The sequence below is a fragment of the Pseudophryne corroboree genome, chromosome 2 (genome assembly GCF_028390025.1).
Source record: "Pseudophryne corroboree isolate aPseCor3 chromosome 2, aPseCor3.hap2, whole genome shotgun sequence".
Classification (NCBI taxonomy): Eukaryota; Metazoa; Chordata; class Amphibia; order Anura; family Myobatrachidae; genus Pseudophryne; species Pseudophryne corroboree.
The window spans coordinates 553,407,431-553,426,193 of record NC_086445.1 but is presented as its reverse complement, the minus strand read 5'-3'; the positions used below and the strand labels follow the sequence as shown (position 1 = coordinate 553,426,193).

Genomic DNA, 18,763 nt, shown 5'->3' with positions numbered 1-18,763 from the left:
CTATCTGTAACACACCCGTGTGACCCCAATAACACGCCCACACTATGTTACCAGTGCGGTTTATAGCCAATTTGGCTCCCAGTGCGAGATTTAAGAATGCGCACCCCCCCCCCCCCCCATTGACATAACAAAAAAATGCACCCGCCCCATAGATATAAAAAGCATAGATATAAATGCGTGCTCCCTGCAAAGGGTGCATGGCCTCTATAAAATGGGCGTGGCCTCGTCTGAAAAGACTACCTCACACCCCAGTTTTTGTCCTTGCACCAACAGATCACGGCGAGCACTGGAAAAAAAATCCAATGTACAGCGTCTTCTGGCTCCAGTGATTTCCTTGCTCCAGTGTCTCCGTGGAACTACAGGCTCCAGCCATCCAGATCTGCTACAACTCCTTCCACAGTCAGCTTCCACCTCTGCATGCAGTAAGAAACTCTCTCCAGGTGCTACTTACCATTCTCATCTGTGTGTTGTTTATCTGGGGTCAGCACTGTGCTATTCCATCTAGCACTTAAAACAACCAGCTTGCTATTTACAAACTGTCTCCTGCTTTGGCCTTGCTTGGCTGATAGGCCCTACACACTGGCCGACAATCTTCAAAGATATGAACGATCTCGTTTATTATTGAACGAGATAACGTTCATATCTTTGAGTGTGGAGTCACCAGCGATGAACGATGCGCGGCCCCGTGCTCATTCATCGCTGGTGCCCCGTCGGCTGTGCATGTTACACAAGATTTCATTACACTTTGTAAGCAATAGAATTTGTGTTCAGCATTAGCAACGTCTTATGGCGTCATAGTTACCAGTACCAATGCCTATATAACACTATGGGGCTGATTCCGAGTTGGAACGCCTGTGCGTCACATTCTGCAGCTGTAAAATGCGTTATCTAAATCAACACAATTTCCTGTATATGCAAACTAGCAAAACTTACATGATGTATGTAGGTGTACACCAGTGGCGTGTGAGCCGGGATTGTGTCACAAACACATCAGACGCACTCACGTTCTGCCATTATACATTGTTTTATTATAAAATGGTGATAGATAGATAGATAGATAGATAGATAGATAGATAGATAGATAGATAGATAGATAGATAGATAGATAGATAGATAGACAAATATACATATATATAAATGGAGTTCATTCTCCTGCCGACTCTTCTCTCCTCACCATGTCGGCAATGTGGGCCGCAGTTGGCTTTGCCCCATCCATCTAGCTCTCTGCAGAGAGTCCATAGATAAATGAATATAATCTGCCAGCACTTTCATAGTCAGTAGTTTCCTCACACTATGTGGCTACAGCAGTGAAGAAGTAAATGTAGAGTCTGAGTAACCATGTTACGATGAGGATCAGCATTAGGACATCATCTGGGTCATAACGCTCAGTGCTGGAGTCAGTGTTGTCCTCTGCTCCGTCTCACCGCTCTCCTCCACGTGCTCCTCCGTAGGTTCCTCACACGCAGTAAAGTCCAGGGTGTGATAAATTGGGGACCTGGACCCCCATCCTGCACATGCAGCGCCACACACTACCTCTGTGCTCCCGGAGTCAGTGATGTCCTCTGCTCCGCTGTCGCTCTACTCAGCAGGTTCCTCCTCCTCATATATGGTGGAGAGCTTGGGTTTGAATCTGTAGCGTTTAAATTCCTGTACCTTGCGTCGCTTGTACATGGGCGGGGTGGCGATAATTTTCATCAGAATGTTAGCATGAGCGAAGAATAATTCTGGATCTGCCTCTATTGGGATGATTACAGGATCCTGCTGTCTGCAAGGTGCCACAATCTCCACAGCGTTATCTGCCTCATCATTTCCGCAACACTTGCTGCCGCAACAGCCCATGATGCCTCTTTAGTCGGTCTCCAAACAAGGAGTGATCCCAAAGCCAAGTAGCTGAGAGAATGTGATCAGCCTGTGACATCATAGTGACCAGTAACGCATTGTGACATCATCAGCAGCAGCATCTACCATATGTGAGCTGGCAGAGCCGGCCCTAACCAATATGATGCCCTAGGCAAGATTTTGGCTGGTGCCCCCTAGCACCACCGCTGGTTCTGCCTCTGACCTTGCACCTCTTTCCCAGCACCATCACCCCTCACCCATAGCAGTCCTTGTACCCCCTATATTTTAAATAGGAAAAGTTTGCACATTTGACGCACAGCCCAAAAAGGGGCATCTTCTTGGTGGGAAGGGGCATGGCCACACAATAGTAACCCCAATTCCAATTACGCCACACAGTGCTGCAACTTTATTCACATTTTATCTTGCGATAGTGTTCATAATTCATATTACATCCCACAGTAGTATCACTTTACCTTATAAACGTTACTCCTCACATTAGAGCCTCTTATTCACATTACATCACACTGAATTGCTCCTTATTCACATTATACCACACCTTATTGCTCTTTATTCACATTAGACGACACAGTAGTGCCCTTTCTATATGCAACGCCACATAGTAGAGCACCTTATACACATAATGCCACACATTAGTAATGCATTTATACACAATTCCACACAATAATGCCCCTTACACATTAGACACATTAATGTCCTTATAAACATAATGCACCTTACACATTATGACAACCTTTATTAATGCCCTTTTACACATAATGTCCCTTACACATATGCCGCACATTATTAATGCCCTTATACACATAATGACACACATAGTGCCCCCTACACATTTGCTGCACATTATTAGTGCCCCTATACACATAATGACGCACATACAGTAGTACCCTGTTACACATATGCCGCACATTATTAATGCCCTTATACACATAATGACACACATAGTGCCCCCTACACATTTGCTGCACATTATTAGTGCCCCTATACACATAATGACTAGAGATGAGCGGGTTCGGTTTCTCTGAATCCGAACCCGCCAGAACTTCATGTTTTTTTTCACGGGTCCGAGCGACTCGGATCTTCCCGCCTTGCTCGGTTAACCCGAGCGCGCCCGAACGTCATCATGACGCTGTCGGATTCTCGCGAGGCTCGGATTCTATCGCGAGACTCGGATTCTATATAAGGAGCCGCGCGTCGCCGCCATTTTCACACGTGCATTGAGATTGATAGGGAGAGGACGTGGCTGGCGTCCTCTCCGTTTAGAATAGATTAGAGAGACACTTGATTTACTAATTTTGGGGAGCATTAGGAGTACTCAGTACAGTGCAGAGTTTTGCTGATAGTGACCAGTGACCACCAGTTTTATTTATAATCCGTTCTCTGCCTGAAAAAAGCGATACACAGCACACAGTGACTCAGTCACATACCATATCTGTGTGCACTGCTCAGGCTCAGGCCAGTGTGCTGCATCATCTATTATCTATATATAATATTATATATATCTGTCTGACTGCTCAGCTCACACAGCTTATAATTGTGGGGGAGACTGGGGAGCACTACTGCAGTGCCAGTTATAGGTTATAGCAGGAGCCAGGAGTACATAATATATTATATAGTGAGTGACCACCAGACACACAGTGCAGTTTATTTAATATATCCGTTCTCTGCCTGAAAAAAGCGATACACACAGTGACTCAGTCAGTCACATACCATATCTGTGTGCACTGCTCAGGCTCAGGCCAGTGTGCTGCATCATCTATATATATTATATATCTGTCTGACTGCTCAGCTCACACAGCTTATAATTGTGGGGGAGACTGGGGAGCACTACTGCAGTGCCAGTTATAGGTTATAGCAGGAGCCAGGAGTACATAATATTATATTAAAATTAAACAGTGCACACTTTTGCTGCAGGAGTGCCACTGCCAGTGTGACTAGTGACCAGTGACCTGACCACCAGTATATATAATATTAGTAGTATACTATCTCTTTATCAACCAGTCTATATTAGCAGCAGACACAGTACAGTGCGGTAGTTCACGGCTGTGGCTACCTCTGTGTCGGCACTCGGCAGCCCGTCCATAATTGTATATACCACCTAACCGTGGTTTTTTTTTCTTTCTTTATACATACATACTAGTTACGAGTATACTATCTCTTTATCAACCAGTCTATATATTAGCAGCAGACACAGTACAGTGCGGTAGTTCACGGCTGTGGCTACCTCTGTGTCGGCACTCGGCAGCCCATCCATAATTGTATATACCACCTAACCGTGGTTTTTTTTTCTTTCTTTATACATACATACTAGTTACGAGTATACTATCTCTTTATCAACCAGTCTATATATTAGCAGCAGACACAGTACAGTGCGGTAGTTCACGGCTGTGGCTACCTCTGTGTCGGCACTCGGCAGCCCGTCCATAATTGTATATACCACCTAACCGTGGTTTTTTTTTCTTTCTTTATACATACATACTAGTTACGAGTATACTATCTCTTTATCAACCAGTCTATATATTAGCAGCAGACACAGTACAGTGCGGTAGTTCACGGCTGTGGCTACCTCTGTGTCGGCACTCGGCAGCCCGTCCATAATTGTATATACCACCTAACCGTGGTTTTTTTTTCTTTCTTTATACATACATACTAGTTACGAGTATACTATCTCTTTATCAACCAGTCTATATATTAGCAGCAGACACAGTACAGTGCGGTAGTTCACGGCTGTGGCTACCTCTGTGTCGGCACTCGGCAGCCCGTCCATAATTGTATATACCACCTAACCGTGGTTTTTTTTTCTTTCTTTATACATACATACTAGTTACGAGTATACTATCTCTTTATCAACCAGTCTATATTAGCAGCAGACACAGTACAGTGCGGTAGTTCACGGCTGTGGCTACCTCTGTGTCGGCACTCGGCAGCCCGTCCATAATTGTATATACCACCTAACCGTGGTTTTTTTTTCTTTCTTTATACATACATACTAGTTCCGAGTATACTATCTCTTTATCAACCAGTCTATATATTAGCAGCAGACACAGTACAGTGCGGTAGTTCACGGCTGTGGCTACCTCTGTGTCGGCACTCGGCAGCCCGTCCATAATTGTATATACCACCTAACCGTGGTTTTTTTTTCTTTCTTTATACATACATACTAGTTACCAGTATACTATCTCTTTATCAACCAGTCTATATATTAGCAGCAGACACAGTACAGTGCGGTAGTTCACGGCTGTGGCTACCTCTGTGTCGGCACTCGGCAGCCCGTCCATAATTGTATATACCACCTAACCGTGGTTTTTTTTTCTTTCTTTATACATACATACTAGTTACGAGTATACTATCTCTTTATCAACCAGTCTATATATTAGCAGCAGACACAGTACAGTGCGGTAGTTCATGGCTGTGGCTACCTCTGTGTCGGCACTCGGCAGCCCGTCCATAATTGTATATACCACCTAACCGTGGTTTTTTTTTCTTTCTTTATACATACATACTAGTTACGAGTATACTATCTCTTTATCAACCAGTCTATATATTAGCAGCAGACACAGTACAGTGCGGTAGTTCACGGCTGTGGCTACCTCTGTGTCGGCACTCGGCAGCCCGTCCATAATTGTATATACCACCTAACCGTGGTTTTTTTTTCTTTCTTTATACATACATACTAGTTACGAGTATACTATCTCTTTATCAACCAGTCTATATTAGCAGCAGACACAGTACAGTGCGGTAGTTCACGGCTGTGGCTACCTCTGTGTCGGCACTCGGCAGCCCGTCCATAATTGTATATACCACCTAACCGTGGTTTTTTTTTTCTTTCTTTATACATACATACTAGTTACGAGTATACTATCTCTTTATCAACCAGTCTATATATTAGCAGCAGACACAGTACAGTGCGGTAGTTCACGGCTGTGGCTACCTCTGTGTCGGCACTCGGCAGCCCGTCCATAATTGTATATACCACCTAACCGTGGTTTTTTTTTCTTTCTTTATACATACATACTAGTTACGAGTATACTATCTCTTTATCAACCAGTCTATATATTAGCAGCAGACACAGTACAGTGCGGTAGTTCACGGCTGTGGCTACCTCTGTGTCGGCACTCGGCAGCCCGTCCATAATTGTATATACCACCTAACCGTGGTTTTTTTTTCTTTCTTTATACATACATACTAGTTACGAGTATACTATCTCTTTATCAACCAGTCTATATATTAGCAGCAGACACAGTACAGTGCGGTAGTTCACGGCTGTGGCTACCTCTGTGTCGGCACTCGGCAGCCCGTCCATAATTGTATATACCACCTAACCGTGGTTTTTTTTTCTTTCTTTATACATACATACTAGTTACGAGTATACTATCTCTTTATCAACCAGTCTATATTAGCAGCAGACACAGTACAGTGCGGTAGTTCACGGCTGTGGCTACCTCTGTGTCGGCACTCGGCAGCCCGTCCATAATTGTATATACCACCTAACCGTGGTTTTTTTTTCTTTCTTTATACATACATACTAGTTACGAGTATACTATCTCTTTATCAACCAGTCTATATATTAGCAGCAGACACAGTACAGTGCGGTAGTTCACGGCTGTGGCTACCTCTGTGTCGGCACTCGGCAGCCCGTCCATAATTGTATATACCACCTAACCGTGGTTTTTTTTTCTTTCTTTATACATACATACTAGTTACGAGTATACTATCTCTTTATCAACCAGTCTATATATTAGCAGCAGACACAGTACAGTGCGGTAGTTCACGGCTGTGGCTACCTCTGTGTCGGCACTCGGCAGCCCGTCCATAATTGTATATACCACCTAACCGTGGTTTTTTTTTCTTTCTTTATACATACATACTAGTTACGAGTATACTATCTCTTTATCAACCAGTCTATATTAGCAGCAGACACAGTACAGTGCGGTAGTTCACGGCTGTGGCTACCTCTGTGTCGGCACTCGGCAGCCCGTCCATAATTGTATATACCACCTAACCGTGGTTTTTTTTTCTTTCTTTATACATACATACTAGTTACGAGTATACTATCTCTTTATCAACCAGTCTATATATTAGCAGCAGACACAGTACAGTGCGGTAGTTCACGGCTGTGGCTACCTCTGTGTCGGCACTCGGCAGCCCGTCCATAATTGTATATACCACCTAACCGTGGTTTTTTTTTCTTTCTTTATACATACATACTAGTTACGAGTATACTATCTCTTTATCAACCAGTCTATATATTAGCAGCAGACACAGTACAGTGCGGTAGTTCACGGCTGTGGCTACCTCTGTGTCGGCACTCGGCAGCCCGTCCATAATTGTATACTAGTATCCAATCCATCCATCTCCATTGTTTACCTGAGGTGCCTTTTAGTTGTGCCTATTAAAATATGGAGAACAAAAATGTTGAGGTTCCAAAATTAGGGAAAGATCAAGATCCACTTCCACCTCGTGCTGAAGCTGCTGCCACTAGTCATGGCCGAGACGATGAAATGCCAGCAACGTCGTCTGCCAAGGCCGATGCCCAATGTCATAGTACAGAGCATGTCAAATCCAAAACACCAAATATCAGTAAAAAAAGGACTCCAAAACCTAAAATAAAATTGTCGGAGGAGAAGCGTAAACTTGCCAATATGCCATTTACCACACGGAGTGGCAAGGAACGGCTGAGGCCCTGGCCTATGTTCATGGCTAGTGGTTCAGCTTCACATGAGGATGGAAGCACTCAGCCTCTCGCTAGAAAAATGAAAAGACTCAAGCTGGCAAAAGCAGCACAGCAAAGAACTGTGCATTCTTCGAAATCCCAAATCCACAAGGAGAGTCCAATTGTGTCGGTTGCGATGCCTGACCTTCCCAACACTGGACGTGAAGAGCATGCGCCTTCCACCATTTGCACGCCCCCTGCAAGTGCTGGAAGGAGCACCCGCAGTCCAGTTCCTGATAGTCAGATTGAAGATGTCAGTGTTGAAGTACACCAGGATGAGGAGGATATGGGTGTTGCTGGCGCTGGGGAGGAAATTGACCAGGAGGATTCTGATGGTGAGGTGGTTTGTTTAAGTCAGGCACCCGGGGAGACACCTGTTGTCCGTGGGAGGAATATGGCCGTTGACATGCCAGGTGAAAATACCAAAAAAATCAGCTCTTCGGTGTGGAGGTATTTCACCAGAAATGCGGACAACAGGTGTCAAGCCGTGTGTTCCCTTTGTCAAGCTGTAATAAGTAGGGGTAAGGACGTTAACCACCTCGGAACATCCTCCCTTATACGTCACCTGCAGCGCATTCATAATAAGTCAGTGACAAGTTCAAAAACTTTGGGTGACAGCGGAAGCAGTCCACTGACCAGTAAATCCCTTCCTCTTGTAACCAAGCTCACGCAAACCACCCCACCAACTCCCTCAGTGTCAATTTCCTCCTTCCCCAGGAATGCCAATAGTCCTGCAGGCCATGTCACTGGCAATTCTGACGAGTCCTCTCCTGCCTGGGATTCCTCCGATGCATCCTTGCGTGTAACGCCTACTGCTGCTGGCGCTGCTGTTGTTGCCGCTGGGAGTCGATGGTCATCCCAGAGGGGAAGTCGTAAGCCCACTTGTACTACTTCCAGTAAGCAATTGACTGTTCAACAGTCCTTTGCGAGGAAGATGAAATAACACAGCAGTCATCCTACTGCAAAGCGGATAACTGAGTCCTTGACAACTATGTTGGTGTTAGACGTGCGTCCGGTATCCGCCGTTAGTTCACAGGGAACTAGACAATTTATTGAGGCAGTGTGCCCCCGTTACCAAATACCATCTAGGTTCCACTTCTCTAGGCAGGCGATACCGAGAATGTACACGGACGTCAGAAAAAGACTCACCAGTGTCCTAAAAAATGCAGTTGTACCCAATGTCCACTTAACCACGGACATGTGGACAAGTGGAGCAGGGCAGGGTCAGGACTATATGACTGTGACAGCCCACTGGGTAGATGTATGGACTCCCGCCGCAAGAACAGCAGCGGCGGCACCAGTAGCAGCATCTCGCAAACGCCAACTCTTTCCTAGGCAGGCTACGCTTTGTATCACCGCTTTCCAGAATACGCACACAGCTGAAAACCTCTTACGGCAACTGAGGAAGATCATCGCGGAATGGCTTACCCCAATTGGACTCTCCTGTGGATTTGTGGCATCGGACAACGCCAGCAATATTGTGTGTGCATTAAATATGGGCAAATTCCAGCACGTCCCATGTTTTGCACATACCTTGAATTTGGTGGTGCAGAATTTTTTAAAAAACGACAGGGGCGTGCAAGAGATGCTGTCGGTGGCCAGAAAAATTGCGGGACACTTTCGGCGTACAGGCACCACGTACAGAAGACTGGAGCACCACCAAAAACTACTGAACCTGCCCTGCCATCATCTGAAGCAAGAAGTGGTAACGAGGTGGAATTCAACCCTCTATATGCTTCAGAGGTTGGAGGAGCAGCAAAAGGCCATTCAAGCCTATACAATTGAGCACGATATAGTAGGTGGAATGCACCTGTCTCAAGTGCAGTGGAGAATGATTTCAACGTTGTGCAAGGTTCTGATGCCCTTTGAACTTGCCACACGTGAAGTCAGTTCAGACACTGCCAGCCTGAGTCAGGTCATTCCCCTCATCAGGCTTTTGCAGAAGAAGCTGGAGGCATTGAAGAAGGAGCTAAAAGGGAGCGATTCCGCTAGGCATGTGGGACTTGTGGATGCAGCCCTTAATTCGCTTAACAAGGATTCACGGGTGGTCAATCTGTTGAAATCAGAGCACTACATTTTGGCCACCGTGCTCGATCCTAGATTTAAAGCCTACCTTGGATCTCTCTTTCCGGCAGACACAGGTCTGCTGGGGTTGAAAGACCTGCTGGTGACAAAATTGTCAAGTCAAGCGGAACGCGACCTGTCAACATCTCCTCCTTCACATTCTCCCGCAACTGGGGGTGCGAGGAAAAGGCTCAGAATTCCGAGCCCACCCGCTGGCGGTGATGCAGGGCAGTCTGGAGCGACTGCTGATGCTGACATCTGGTCCGGACTGAAGGACCTGACAACGATTACGGACATGTCGTCTACTGTCACTGCATATGATTCTCTCAACATTGATAGAATGGTGGAGGATTATATGAGTGACCGCATCCAAGTAGGCACGTCACACAGTCCGTACTTATACTGGCAGGAAAAAGAGGCAATTTGGAGGCCCTTGCACAAACTGGCTTTATTCTACCTAAGTTGCCCTCCCACAAGTGTGTACTCCGAAAGAGTGTTTAGTGCCGCCGCTCACCTTGTCAGCAATCGGCGTACGAGGTTACATCCAGAAAATGTGGAGAAGATGATGTTCATTAAAATGAATTATAATCAATTCCTCCGCGGAGACATTGACCAGCAGCAATTGCCTCCACAAAGTACACAGGGAGCTGAGATGGTGGATTCCAGTGGGGACGAATTGATAATCTGTGAGGAGGGGGATGTACACGGTGATATATCGGAGGGTGAAGATGAGGTGGACATCTTGCCTCTGTAGAGCCAGTTTGTGCAAGGAGAGATTAATTGCTTCTTTTTTGGGGGGGGGTCCAAACCAACCCGTCATATCAGTCACAGTCGTGTGGCAGACCCTGTCACTGAAATGATGGGTTGGTTAAAGTGTGCATGTCCTGTTTTGTTTATACAACATAAGGGTGGGTGGGAGGGCCCAAGGACAATTCCATCTTGCACCTCTTTTTTCTTTTCTTTTTCTTTGCATCATGTGCTGATTGGGGAGGGTTTTTTGGAAGGGACATCCTGCGTGACACTGCAGTGCCACTCCTAGATGGGCCCGGTGTTTGTGTCGGCCACTAGGGTCGCAAATCTTACTCACACAGTCAGCTACCTCATTGCGCCTCTTTTTTTCTTTGCGTCATGTGCTGTTTGGGGAGGGTTTTTTGGAAGGGACATCCTGCGTGACACTGCAGTGCCACTCCTAGATGGGCCCGGTGTTTGTGTCGGCCACTAGGGTCGCTTATCTTACTCACACAGCGACCTCGGTGCAAATTTTAGGACTAAAAATAATATTGTGAGGTGTGAGGTATTCAGAATAGACTGAAAATGAGTGTAAATTATGGTTTTTGAGGTTAATAATACTTTGGGATCAAAATGACCCCCAAATTCTATGATTTAAGCTGTTTTTTAGTGTTTTTTGAAAAAAACACCCGAATCCAAAACACACCCGAATCCGACAAAAAAAATTCGGTGAGGTTTTGCCAAAACGCGTTCGAACCCAAAACACGGCCGCGGAACCGAACCCAAAACCAAAACACAAAACCCGAAAAATTTCAGGCGCTCATCTCTAATAATGACACACATACAGTACTACCCTGTTACACATATGCCGCACATTATTAATGCCCTTATACACATAATGACACACATAGTGCCCCTTGCACATATGTTGCACATTATTAATGCATTTTTACATGACACACATAATGCTCCTTACACATATTCTGAACACTACTGCACAACCAACCGACTCACATGCACACAGCAATCACACTGCCACTAACTCTGTGACCTCTGCCTCTGCTTGGATACAGATGTGTCCTCACAAATCTTGCCTCAATGCTAACGTCGGGCACCTTTTTTTAATGAAAATGCATCTTATTTGCATTGCTATGTGGCTAGTATGCACAAGCAGCTTCTGCTGATTAAACTGATATGCAGCATGCCTATATACTGTGTGAGACTGTGGCTGTATCTGCATATGAAATGCTACATACAGAATATAGGCATGCTGCATATCATTTTAATCAGCAGAAGCTGCTGATGACCCTAGGCATATCAAATGCCCTAGGCAATTGCCTAGTTTGCCTATGCCTATGGCCGGCTCTGGCTGGGAGACCGAAGTCTCTTATTTAGCTCCTATTAGAAACCTGGTTATTAGTATTACTTGCTACTATAAAGCTGTTCTAGCATCTTACACTGCTACCCATTTACAGTATACACTGGTGAGTTGTATGAAACCTCACTCTGCTCAAGCTTTGTCCATCACCAGTTTACATGCAAACAGTGGGTACAGCTGTACCTGCTATCTTTCAATCACCACCTCTGGTTAAGTAACTGGGCTCTTCATAGTTTGAATCATCAACTGATGTGTGCCTATATACTCTGGAATATCAACACCTGCACACAAATTATTTCCAACAGGTTATGGGCCCAGACACCCAGAAACACAAGCTACAGGACAGCATAAGTTAGTGCATAATGCTACAGGACAGCACAGGTTAGTGCATAATGCTACAGGACAGCACAAGTTAGTGCATAATGCTACAGGATAGCACAAGTTAGTGCATAATGCTACAGGACAGCACAAGTTAGTGCATAATGCTACAGGACAGCACAAGTTAGTGCATAATGCTACAGGACAGCACAAGTTAGTGCATAATGCTACAGGATAGCACAAGTTAGTGCATAATGCTACAGGACAGCACAAGTTAGTGCATAATGCTACAGGACAGCACAAGTTAGTGCATAATGCTACAGGACAGCACAAGTTAGTGCATAATGCTACAGGACAGCACAAGTTAGTGCATAATGCTACAGGACAGCACAAGTTAGTGCATAATGCTACAGGACAGCACAAGTTAGTGCATAATGCTACAGGACAGCACAAGTTAGTGCATAATGCTACAGGATAGCACAAGTTAGTGCATAATGCTACAGGACAGCACAAGTTAGTGCATAATGCTACAGGACAGCACAAGTTAGTGCATAATGCTACAGGACAGCACAAGTTGAAGAAAAATTGGAAGCTGATATGCAGAGCAACTATGTGTTACTGGACATACCAGCAGCTGAAGATACCAGCAGTGCAATCGGGTCTGAACTGCGCATGCATATGCACTGCAATGAGTCGGCCGCCGGCAACGGCGATCACCGGACAGCGATGGATTTTACTAAGAAAATGATCGCAAGAAGAGTCACAGGAAGAGGGTGGCAAATGACCGTTTTCTGGGAGTGTCCGGAGCGTGCCCAGCCATTCGGAAGGAGGGTTTCTGACGTCAGCATCAGTCCGAATCGTCGCAGCGGTTGAGTAAGTCCTGGGCTGTGCAGAGACTGCACAAACTTTTGTTTGTGCAGCTCTCTGCACATCCTTTCGCAGCCCTGCACACCAATTACCCCCTCCCCCTGTAGGCGACTACCTGGTCGCAGCAGTGCGAAAAACGCCTGCTTGCGACCAGGTCTGAATTAGGCCCTATACAGTGAAATGGTGGACAACATAAGCCTCCTACTTAGCTACAGAGAGACTTACGATTGCCTGTAATCTATAAGGCTGTTCCAGCATCCTTGCACCGCTACTCATTTACAATGGCCCTCATTCCGAGTTGTTCGCTCGCAAGGCGATTATAGCAGAGTTACACACGCTAAGCCGCCGCCTACTGGGAGTGAATCTAAACATCTTAAATGTGCGACCGATGTATTCGCAATATTGCGATCAAAACCGAGTTAGCAGTTTCTGAGTAACTCCAGACTTACTCTGCCTGTGCGATCAATTCAGTGCTTTTCGGTCCCGGCTGACGTCATAAACACACCCAGCGTTCGCCCAAGCACTCCCACCGTTTCTCCAGACACGCCTGCGTTTTTTCCGGAAACGGTAGCGTTTCCAGCCACACGCCCCTAAAACGCCGTACATCCGCCCAGTAACACCCATTTCCTGTCAATCACAATGCGTTCTCCGGAGCGACGAAAAAGCCGTGAGTAAAATTACTTTCTTCTTAGTAAAGTTACTTGACGCATGCGCAGTGCGAACATTACGCATGCGCACTAAGAGAATTCTCACTGCGATGCGATGAAAAATACCGAGCGAACAACTCGGAATGAGGGCCAATATACACTCACCAGCTGGTGAACAATATGGAACCCTAAGCTCTGTTCCATCACCAGTATACATGTAACAGTGAGTACGGATGTACCTGCTATCTTTTAATAAACCAACACCATTAGTTAAGTAACTGGGTTGTTCATAGTTTTGAGTCTTCCACTGGTTTGTGCCTTTATAACTCTGCAATATCAACACCTGCACACACATAATTTCCAACATAGGCGACACCACTGCTCTCAGGTTTCCCCTACTGACTGGACGCACTAACAATCAAGGTTTACTCAGATCTTTGCCCCACAAGGTATTTCTATACACACTTTATCATTGGCACGTGAGCACAGGGACCCCTGCAATGTAGATTTTTATCAGTGGATACTGTAGACTCAGGGTCAAAAAACAGAAGCGTGTCCCTCTCCTTACTTCATCCCATCCTGGGTGATCTACTCTCTCAATAGTCTGCTCACTGCTATTAGCACACAAACTGCAGAGTAAGAAGTGAACCTTTCCGGGTACATAATTCTTTCTCCTCAAACTGTACTACTAAACCGTGGTATACTTACTATTTGGTACAATTACGCACAATAATTAGAACTTACTCTGTTTGGGGAAAGCTTCCTTGGGACATACGTATTTGCTGTGCAAAAATATGTTAATGCCGAAGGAGGTGTCTGGAGTGAAAAGTTATGAATGCCAGTCACATAACTACATCCCGTATAGAGCAGTGGTCTCAAACCTTAATTGGGGTGTGAGCTACTTGACAAAAATTAAACCTCTGAAAGGGCTATTCAAATTTTTGAAAAAGAAAAACTGGCTAATAACTAAATGTTCCTTCTGCTGCTGTCTCTTGCTTGCTCTTGGATAGGGCAGGTAATACCTATGTGCATGTCCTGCTGCGCGTAAGGTGTGTATATAACGCAAACAGTAGTAGTGCCATACAGTAGTGCTACACATAATGCCCGGGGCTCGCTCCAGGCCTATTAGCACCCTAATCGAGATTTTAATCAGCGCCCCCCCTTTCCCCCCAATACACGTTCCTGTGAAAGTGGGTGTGGCCTTGCAACTATTTATTAGTTACACATAATGCCCACAGTAGTGCACCTTACACGTAATGCCCCCAGCATAGTGCAAGATACATGTAATGCCCCCAGTATAGTGCCAGTTACACGTAGTGCCAGACCTAATGCCCCCAGTAGTGCCAGTAACACGTAATGCCCCAGTAGTGAAAGTTACATGTAATGCCCACATAGTGCCATTTATATGTAATGCCTCTATAGTGCCAGTTACACGTAATGCCCCCAGCAGTGCCAGATACACGTTATGCCCACAGCAGTACAAGATAGACATGATGCCCCCAATAGTGCCAAATCGACATAATTCCACCAGCAGTGCCAGATATAATGCCCACAGCAATGCCAAATAGACATAATGCCGCCAGCAGGGCCAGATATAATCCCCCCCTCCCCCCCGCAGTGCTCATCATTGCTGGCCTCATCTTCTGGCAGTGCTGCTGATGTCTGAGGAGACGGAAGGGGAGTACAGCGCAGCGCGCACCTCACCTGCCCCCTTTCTGAAAGCCATTGAGAGGTGACAATCTCCAGTGGCCATTTGAAATATGGCACCAGCTTGTGAGCTAATAAAAGCATCGCTGCTGGTCCGCAAACTCTGATTGGCTGACGGCCGCCACCATATTAGAAATGAAGGGAGCAGTGCCAGTGACTGCTCAATCCCGTGTGCTCTACGAGCTACTTAAAATACTACGGCAAGCTACTGGTAGCTCGCGAGCGATGGGTTGGCGGTCAGTGGTATAGCGTGCTGCAGTGGCTCCCATGCAGTGCACGTAGAATGCAGAAGGTGTATCAGATTAATTTCTGTGCAGAACAACCTCAAACCGGCAGCCTGTTACATCTATGGATGTGCACCCTGCATATTACTGATCAGCCCAGGGGTCACATGTGCTATTCCTGCTCTCTGTTCCAGCCAGCATCTTTAAGAGCAGTACAGCCCACTGTAATGACAGGCAGCATAACGACAATCTCATTCGCTGCCAGCCTGCCTATCCTGTGTGTGGATAGCCCCAGTGCCAGATTAAAGTCCACATGGGCCTGGAGCTGAAATGTATGAAGGGCCTATTGTGTGCCTTGGCAGGAGGTATGACAAGCGCTGCGATGAGGGTAGTATAAATAGGGGGTGTTGCTTTTGCCATGGGTGTGGCTATCTCCATGGTGGTCATAGCTAGTGCCCACCTTCAACCATTTAATAGAGGAGCAGAACAACAGACCCATACACACATACATACAGAGGTCGTGGAAGTCGGAATTTTGAAGTAGGGCTATGGCAAATGAAATGGGATTACTGTTGCGCACGCCTAAAAAGGGGGCATGCACACTGAAAAGGGGTGTGTCCTTCAAAGTACATTCATTAATGTGCTCCCATCCTTCCTAGTCTGTATATGCGTCACTGTGCCCCTTCCTAGTCTGTATATGTGTCAGTGTGCCCCCTCCTAGTCTGTATATGCGTCAGTGTGCCCCCTCCCCTCCTTGTCTGTATAGGTGTCAGTGTGCCCCCTCCTAGTCTGTGTAGGCGTCATTATGCCCCCTCCCCTCCTTGTCTGTATAGGTGTCAGTGTGCCCCTTCCTAGTCTGTGTAGGCGTCAGTGTGCCCCCCTCCCATTCTTGTCTGTATGTGTATTAGTGTCCCCACCCTCCACTCCTAGTCTGTATAGGCGCCAGTGTGCCCCCCTCCCCTCCTAGTCTGTATAGGCATCAGTGTGCCCCTTTCTAGTCTGTATAGGCATCAGTGTGACCGTTCCTAGTCTGTATAGGCACCAGTGTGACCCCCTCCTAGTCTGTATAGGCATCAGTGTGCCCCCCTCCTAGTCTGTATAGGCATCAGTGTGCCCCCCTCCTAGTCTGTATATGCGTCAGTGTGCCCCCCTCCTAGTCTGTATATGTGTCAGTGTGCCCCCTCCTAGTCTGTATATGCATCAGTGTGCCCCATCCCCTCCTTGTCTGTATAGGTGTCAGTGTGCCCCCTCCTAGTCTGTGTAGGCGTCAGTGTGCCCCCCTCCCATCCTTGTCTGTATGTATATTAGTGTCCCCACCCTCCACTCCTAGTCTGTATAGGCGCCAGTGTGCCCCCCTCCCCTCCTAGTCTATATAGGCATCAGTGTGCCGTTTCCTAGTCTGTATAGGCATCAGTGTGCCCCCCTCCTAGTCTGTATATGCGTCAGTGTGCCCCCCTCCTAGTCTGTATATGTGTCAGTGTGCCCCCTCCTAGTCTGTATATGCATCAGTGTGCCCCCCTCCTAGACTGTATATGCGTCAGTGTGCCCCCTCCTTGTGTGCCCCCTCCTTGTCTGTATATGTGTCAGTGTGCGCCCTCCTAGTCTGTATATGCGTCAGTGTGCCCCCTCCTAGTCTATATATGTGTCAGTGTGCCCCCTCCCCTCCTTGTCTGTATAGGTGTCAGTGTGCCCCCTCCTAGTCTGTGTAGGCGTCAGTGTGCCCCATCCCCTCCTTGTCTGTATAGGTGTCAGTGTGCCCCCTCCTAGTCTGTGTAGGCGTCAGTGTGCCCCCCTCCCATCCTTGTCTGTATGTGTATTAGTATCCCCACCCTCCACTCCTAGTCTGTATAGGCGCCAGTGTGCCCCCCTCCCCTCCTAGTCTGTATAGGCATCAGTGTACCCCTTCCTAGTCTGTATAGGCACCAGTGTGCCCCCCCTAGTCTGTATAGGCATCAGTGTGCCCCCCTCCTAGTCTGTATATGCGTCAGTGTGCCCCCCTCCTAGTCTGTATATGTGTCAGTGTGCCCCCTCCTAGTCTGTATATGCGTCAGTGTGCCCCCTCCCCTCCTTGTCTGTATAGGTGTCAGTGTGCCCCCTCCTAGTCTGTGTAGGCGTCAGTGTGCCCCCCTCCCATCCTTGTCTGTATGTATATTAGTCTCCCCACCCTCCACTCCTAGTCTGTATAGGTGCCAGTGTGCCCCCCTCCTAGTCTGTATAGGCATCAGTGTGCCCTTTCCTAGTCTGTATAGGCATCAGTGTGTCCCCCTCCTAGTCTGTATATGCGTCAGTGTGCCCCCCTCCTAGTCTGTATATGTGTCAGTGTGCCCCCTCCTAGTCTGTATATGCATCAGTGTGCCCCCCTCCTAGACTGTATATGCGTCAGTGTGCCCCCTCCTTGTGTGCCCCCTCCTTGTCTGTATATGTGTCAGTGTGCGCCCTCCTAGTCTGTATATGTGTCAGTGTGCCCCCTCCTAGTCTGTATATGCATCAGTGTGCCCCCCTCCCAGACTGTATATGCGTCAGTGTGCCCCCTCCTAGTCTGTATAGGCGTCAGTGTGCCCCCCTCCTAGTTTGTATAGGCGTCAGTGTGCCCCCCTCCTAGTCTGTATATGCGTCAGTGGAAGAGAAACACAGGGGGAATAACGGGGGGAGACAAGAGGAACACAGGGGGAATAACAGAGGTAGACAAGAGGAACACAGGGGGAATAATGGGGGGAGACAAGAGGAACACAGGGGGAATGACGGGGGAATACACGAGAAACAAGGGGAATAACGGGGGAGACGAGAAACAGGGAATAATGGGGGAGAAAGGAGTAACAAAGGGGGAATGACAGGGGAATACACGAGAAACACAGGGGGAATAATGGGAAGAGACAAGAGAAATGGGGATTAACTGGGGGAGACAAGAGGAACACAGGGGGAATAACGGGGGGATACAAGAGGAACACAGGGGGAATAATGGGGGGAGACAAGAGGACCACAGGGGGAATAATGGGGGGAGACAAGAGGACCACAGGGGGAATAATGGGGGGGAGACAAGAGAAACACAGGGGGAATAACGGGGGTAGACAAGAGGAACACATGGGGAATAACTAGGGGAGACAAGAGGAACACAGACGGAATAATGGGGGGAGACAAGATGAACACAGGGGGAATAACGGGGGGAGACAAGAGGAACACAGGGGGAATAACGGGGGGAGACAAGAGGAACACAGGGGAAAAAATAGGGGGAGACAAGAGGAACACAGGGTGAATAATT

At 47.1% G+C, this 18,763-nt stretch overlaps 1 long non-coding RNA gene across 5 annotated transcripts in view; it reads left to right on the top strand.

Annotated features, from left to right (window-relative positions):
• LOC135050969 (uncharacterized) overlaps positions 1-18,763 on the top strand; it is a 168,767-nt gene that overhangs the window by 116,428 nt on the left and 33,576 nt on the right. For 3 of the 5 annotated variants that reach the window (XR_010241960.1, XR_010241957.1, XR_010241958.1), the window contains exon 3: positions 274-422. This is a non-coding gene — a long non-coding RNA (uncharacterized LOC135050969). Of the gene's footprint in view, positions 1-273; positions 441-18,763 lie in introns of all 5 variants that reach the window. The other 2 variants (XR_010241959.1, XR_010241961.1) reach the window with 1 other exon arrangement.